Here is a 7,091-nt window from a genome sequence, read left to right as displayed (position 1 = left end):
TTTGATTCTTTCTCTCTAAGTCTCTGTCTGGGTCTCTGTTTGATTCTGCCTGGATTGCTCTCCATTTCTTTGTGCCTCTGTTCTCCTTTTGAGATGCAGCGGGAGGGGAGGAGCTTTGGAGCTTTCCCAGGATGGGCAAAGGCCAACCAAGAGAGTGGGGGAGGGAAGGGTGTCAGCGTTAGGCTGGGGGCAGAGGTGACTGTGGTTAGGGCTCCGGATAACGCAACTACCCGGAACTGTCAAATTTGGGGTTTCTTTTTGCTTTCAGTCCCCTGGTTTGGTCTCTGCTATTTCCCACCACAAAGCAAAGCGCCCTGGTGGTTGGTTTTACGGGCCCAGACTACAGAGGAGAAAACTGAGGCATAGAGAATGGGGGGTTCAGGAAGATCAGAAACCTCCTCGCGTCTAGACTGAGCTGGGGTCCCAGGCTGCTGCCCCTAACTGCCTCTCATCCCCAATTCCAAGTCACAGCATTACATGGGGAATGAAGAAGGATTAAAAAAAATTCTCACAGGAAGACATTCCCCCAAAGAAGACTGGCTGCATTTTAATAGGAATCATAATAATCCCTAGCCTAGTGTGTAGTTCACACTCTATGCACATATCTTGAACTGAATCATGGCATATTCATGTACAAACGTGGTTGAACTCTTCAACTCAATTGATCTTTGCAACAGCCTTGAAGGTGGGCAGAACCAGAATTTTCCCCTTTGATTAGTCCAGGAAAGAGTCCTGTCCTCAGCAGTCTGGCCAGTAAATGCACAGCTGGCACCAGGATCCAAGTTGCCCGGCTCTGTGGGCAGGATCTCCGTCCAACCTCTTGTAATTTTCCCTAGCCCGAGCGCACACCATAGTCTTCACTGTAGCCCATGGTTGTTGTGTGGCACCTCCATCGCTACGCTCGTCCCTGCCCCTGCTCTGTTGAGTGAGGCAGTGTGACCTGTGTGTTACACAGAGGTGGGTTTGAGTTATACAGGAAGGGGACAAGGATCCCAAGTCCTGTTTCTGGCCCTTGGAGACCAGGTTAGCTGTGAAGGAGGCCCTGCTGATGCCCCTACCTTGGGGAGAACGGATTGAGGTCACCTTGATCTAACCGTCCCTGGGGGTGGGGGGAGATAGTACAGAGATGCCTTTGTCTCCTCTGCTCCAAGTCCCTTCTTCAAGGAGAGTTCCTGTTGTGTGGGAGCCAGAGGGGAGGTGGGGGGTGAAGAGCCTTCCCAGGAAAGCTAGAGGTGTTCCAGGAAGTATCTCTGCGCCCCAGCAGAGCGGGGACGGCCAAAGCTGAAGCCCGTGGGCTCCTAAGCGTACTGCTTCACCCCCGCCCTGCCTCTGTGGGGACCTTCCACCTCCTCTCCAGCCCCCACCCTTAAGGCTCCTGGAAGGGGGGACCGCAGGCCTGTGCTCAGCACATACCGCACCTCCGAGACCAGTGTCCCTGCCTCTCCCGGAATCTCCACACCCTGGTACCTCCCTATGGAAATGCCGCCCATTCCTGTCCCTGAAGACAGAGTGGTACCTAGGGAGGGTGTACGTGCGCCGTGAGGAATTCGGTGTGAATTCGGGTCCCGGGGTAGCCTGTCCACCCTTCCTGCCCCATCCCCTGCCCTCTACCACTCTTCAGGGAAGTCAACTTCCAGTGAAGTCACCAAGGGAACACGAGGCCTTCCAGCCTGCGGCATAGCGACTGTCCTCTGTTTCTGGGAACAGAGTGAAGGGAGGGGTGCGGGACTGACCCAGTGAGCGGGAGGGGGAAAGCTGGCCTTCCTTTGCCCAGCTGCCCTGTCCACCTGCCTTGGGAGAGAAGCTTGCAGGACAGGGAGAGGAGGGGGTGAAATGTCTGGGCTGAGCACACGTTCCCTAGTAAGGAAGGCAGAGAGGAGTCCACCTTCCTGGCAGCAGGGGTAGGCCCGGGAGAGAGGAGAGATGGGCCACGAGCACTGAGCTGGGCAGGTGATGGACCTGGTGACTGTCCTGAGCAGCCCTGGATCAGGCCTGGCTCCCATCCTCATTCCCAATAACTACCAGGCCCCTCTTCCCGCTGAGCTAGTTTCTCCTCCTTCCAGCCCAACAAGAAATCTTTTGTGTCTTAGCCTGCCCAGTATGGACCTCAAGCCCTCTGGGCATTATGTGAGAGAGGGGTTGTGCATCTCCTTCCCCCCCATCCCCCATCACTCTGACACTTTTCTTTGTTACGACCTGAGGAGGTTCCTTGCTCTCTAGCCCTCTTTCCCATTGTTCCAGTTTATTGCAGGCACAAACCCACCCACGTCTTCCCTGCCTGCTCCCAGCCTCCAGAATCAGCTCCCCAGCCCCAGAAGCCAGTGGGGTATATGAAGTCAAAATGACTGGCCCAATGCCCCATCCCCTCCTTATTGGCTACTGGCCTGGTCTTCATTTGCTGCTGTGATGGACCCCAAACACCAGCCTTCCCTTCACTCTGTGCTCCAGCCATGCAGTTCCCCCAACGCACTGACCTCTCTCAACTCCAAGCCTTTGCTGCCTCCGTTGCCTCTCCCTGGAAGGCCATTCCTCCCTTAGCCATCCGGTAACATCCTCCTCATCTTTCATAGGGTCAGTGTGGCAGAGGGGAAAACGCAGAGGTTCTGGCCATCAGACACTCAACAGAGAGGAAGGGCCTCAGAACGGAGGTTTGTCACAGCCAGTGGATCAGAGGGGGCTCTGTCGGTGCCAGGGCTTGATTCTGCCAGAGTGGGGGCAGCAAAAAGAGCTGAGTTAGATCACGTTCCAAATCCCAGCTTTGCCAACTTAGCGGCTGTGTGACCTGAAACTACTTTACTTCTTTGAAAGGCAGACCTGGCTCTGCTGTGTGACTCCAGGCCCATGAGTCTGCCTCTCTGAGCTGAGTGGCCTCTTTTGTAGAAGGACAGCAAGACTCACCTCCTCGGATTGCTGTGAAGACTTACTCACAGAGCCGAGTGCATAGTAAGTAGTTGCTCAGGGACCTTAGCCAGTATCTGCCCTCCTGGAGCTCCTCAATCCTGTATTGCAGGCCTCTTCTTATGGCTCTAACTAGTTGCCTAAAGCGCTGTGTCTTACTGCTTGGTTTGTCATAGTGGCTTCATAAATACTGTGGGATTAATGAAGCTCCCTAAAACAGCACAGGGCTTCCCCAAGCTCTGACAGCTCAGGGGTTCCCTTTCTCTAGTGCAGACCCCTGTTTCCCTTTCACACATCCTGACTCACAGCACCCAGAAGGCTCTCTCCTCTGCTGCCCTGGCCTCTGCCTGCTCTGGTCCTCCTGACCTGCTTTCCCACCCATGGCAGCAGTAGCCTCATCTTTGCCCGGTGCTGGGCTGACTTTTGAGTTCCTAACCCACCCGGCAAGTCAGGAAATTACTGGCTGGAGTGACACTCTGCTCCCTCGTATGTGTCAGCCCCACCCTCTCTGGACGCTACAGCATTGCCCCAGGACTCTGGATGGAAAGGGCACGATGACCCCGTCCCAGGAGGCGGGGGTTGGGGGTGGCGGTGCCTCGGGCTTTCCAGAGAGCCCTCCCTTTAACTCTGGCTGGAAGGGAGCCCAGACAGGTGAGGCACACAGGAGCAAGACAGGGAGTGCGAAAGATTCTCCAGGTCTGCAAGGACATTCACATCCCTCACCCACATCCCACATACCAACCACCACACCCGCTGCCAGCTCCCTCCTAGCCCAGCAAGATGGCTGCGGAAAAGAAAGAGAATACTCATTTATCAAGTGCCTTGCACAAGCCAGGCATGATGCTTTCACAAACGCTCTCTCTCTACTTTTTACTTTGAAAAAATGTTCATGTTCCCAGTGTTTTAATAGGTAGCATAAGACATGAGATAAAACTCAGAAGATTTAAAAGGATATACGGTGAATAGTCTCTCTCCTTTCCTGTTCCTCAGGTCCCTTCCACAAGGGCAACTACAGTTACTACAGTCTTGTGTGTACTCCCAGAAAGAGTCTATACGTTTACAAACATAACTTATACCTTCTATGAGTTACACATGAGGGAAACTGAGGCCCTCAGAGAAGTGTAGTACTTTGACTGAGGTCACACAGCAGCTAAAGTGGCAGAGCTGGGATTTGGAACCAGATTTCACTGTAAAACTCGGCTCTTTTCTCTGCCTGCGCTCTGGCAGAAGTAAGCCCTGGTACTGACAGAGCCCCCATGAACCACTAGCTATGACAAACCTCTATTCCGGGGCCTTGGAGATGTCTCTGCTTCCTGTCTGCTGAGAGCCGGCGGCTCCAGGGGCCTGTATTGACTTAATAGGGAGGAAGCACCCACCTATGGAAGAAGGAAAGTTCCCGCAGGTGTCCTTTTGTGGCTGCTGTGTGGTAGGGACCAATCTGATTCCCGAGGTACAGAGAGTTCTGGAGAGAGAAGCCACATGAGTGTCGGTCTCTGGCTAGAGGGGATCGTGGTTGTGGTTTCAGCTACGTTTCCAGAAAATATCCTCATGATCTCCCTGTGGCTGGGCAGGGCTGAGGCAGGATGGGAAGCATGGGGGCTGTTCTCTACGGAAGCCACGTGCTGTGGCATGTGAGCAAGGAGAGGAGGCTGGGGTCAGCCCCTGGTGCAGAGTAGAAGGGACGCCTGGACAGGGCTGCCCACCAGACTTCCAGGCTCTCCCTCAAGCCTCTCTCTCTCATGGGTCAGGCCAGGGTGGGCTAAGAGATGACCCCAACTCTCTGACCAGTGGACATCTCTGCATTTGCAACTATGTCTCTGGCAGCTTCCCATGTGGGCTCTCTGTAGAGTCTTTCTGGATCCTACCTTCCCATTCCGTTTCTTTCTTTCTAGGACTCCTTCTGTGTCACGTCTCAGTCTGCTGTCCCCTCAACTTAGGGGACTATGTCCCTGAGGCCCCGGGAGAGCCAGGAGACCCAGGTAGGGTCTCACCTTACGTGAATTGGAAGTAGGGAGAGGTAGGTGTTGGATGGGCCTTCCTCTCCCAGGTCGACAACATTCCTGTTCTGTGGAGGTAGTCACCAGAACATTCTGTCCTTGGTGTCTATGCACGCAGCCAGCCAGATCTAGCTGGGTGCCTAGTGGTCAGTCACAGATGTGCTATGAGATGTACCTGCCCCGCCCTCCCAGCATTCAGACTCGCACCCTGCTGCCACTGATGACCAGCAGCTAAGGCAACTGGATTGAGTCCTAGACCTGACCAGTCCTAGGAAGAGGGGTGTAAATCTTAGCTGTTACTAAAAACAAAATAATAGTTAACAGCCCTATAGTGCTTTACAGCATTCGAAGCACTTTACATGTACTAACTCACTTAATTTTCACAACAATGCTCTGAGGTAGGTCCTATTAATGTCACTATATTGCAATGAGGAAATCAAGGCAAAAAGCTTGCTCCAGGTTGCATGGCTCAAGGAGCTGACCATGAGTCTGGTTCTAGATTCTGTGCTTTTAATTACTATGCAGTCCTCCTGGTTTCCATTTCTATTCCTAGAGTGTAGGGTTTGTTCTTCAAATATTTATTGAGTGTCTGCTCCGGGCTGGGCACGGGGTGGGAGCATTTAAAGGTGAATGGGATATTGTGTGCCAGTGCGGGTAGAGAGACATGTAAACAAGAAATTGTCCTTCAGCACGAGAGGTGCCATAATAGGGGCATAAATGTGTGGTTGGAAACAGGGAGGGCGAGGTTCGTACTGCCTGGAGCAAGCGTCACCTAAGGGCACACACTGAGTGGCAGGAGGACATTCCAGGCAGAAGGAACGGCATGTGTGCAGGTATGAAAGTTTACAGGAAAGAGAAATGTGGTGTGCCTAAGTGTTGAAACCTCCTGGACAGTAACTGTCAGAGGGGTTGCCAGAGAGCTCAGGGCTGGTGCTTCCGTCCAGCTTCCTGCTCCAGCCTGTCCTCGTGCTCTGGCCTCCAAGCTCCCGGTACCTACTCTGTGCAAAGCACCGTGCCAGGTGTTGGCTCAGAATGTGGGATAAAAGCAGTAGCCTGGGTGGGGGAGAAAGAGTTTGTGATCAGCTGCAGACACAAAGATCTTTGTGGCTGGTGTTATTTTGGAGGTGAAGGGAAGGCTGCTGGGAAGAGCTGCTAAAGGTGGATTATGGGAGAACAAGAGGACTTGCAGATCTTGGTCATCTCTGGACAGGAAGATTTTCAGATTGTAGGGAAGGGACGCTCTGTGTGCATCTGTGGGGTCCTTCTTCTTTTGCCCCTGCAACTGGGTTTCTGGAGATCTGACATGTCTAGCTTTGGTGCTGGCCCTTGGAGGGTTGCCAGGGAAACCATTGGCCAGCTCCACAGATGTAGCGAGAGGAGAGTGGGTGACTCAGGCTGCCTTCTCAGACACTGCACCCCCTCCCCATTACATGGAAAAGGCCCTCAGAGACTCCCTTTCTTCTGGATCCTACAGAGCTGATCCTGCTTATTCTTCTTTCTCCAGATAGAGGAGAGAGTCCCTCCCGTAGCTCCACTGGTGGGAACTAGCAAGATTCCCCAGAGAGGGAAATGGTCTCAGACACCCCTGTCCCCCATAGATTCACTCTGGAACAGTGGATGGATCTACTCGGCAAGGGCCAGTTGTAAACTCCTGCTGTGTCCCTTCAGGCTTTCCTCTTGCTCTTCCGTGTGGTAAGCGGCAGAAGCCCAGGCTGAAACGCCCTCCAGGGAGCAAACCCGGGGCAATTATTGATGGGTCAGCGATGGACTTCTGACCTCAGCCTGGGAGGGACTGGACCCGAAACGCGGACCTCAGCCCGGGCGAAGGGAGGTGGGCGGGCGGCAGAGGGGGATGCCAATCAACAAGACCACAACAGTTGGGCCAGCAGACCCCACCCAAACAAAGCAGCATGTGCTCGCGGCCCGCGGACCCGGCCAGGGAGCCAAGCGGCAAAGCCGCCCCCGCTCCGCGAAGAGGGGCTGCGCGCGGCGCCGGCCCCACAGAGCGCGCTGAGGGGGTTCCGGGCCTCTCCAGGGCGGCCGCGGAGTGAGGCGGGGGGGCGAGGGACCACAGGGCTCGCGAGCGCGCGCCGGGCGGAACCAGGAAGCGGCGCGCGCTGGCGCGGGGCGCGCTCGAGGCTGCGGACGACGCGCGCGGCCGGGCCTCCGCGCGCGAGCGGCGCGCGCGCCCCCGTG

This window comes from Aethalodelphis obliquidens, unplaced genomic scaffold (assembly GCF_003676395.1).
Source record: "Aethalodelphis obliquidens isolate GAN/ISIS:26980383/991018 unplaced genomic scaffold, ASM367639v1 scaffold89, whole genome shotgun sequence".
Lineage (NCBI taxonomy): Eukaryota > Metazoa > Chordata > Mammalia > Artiodactyla > Delphinidae > Aethalodelphis > Aethalodelphis obliquidens.
Note: the sequence above shows the minus strand (reverse complement) of the source record.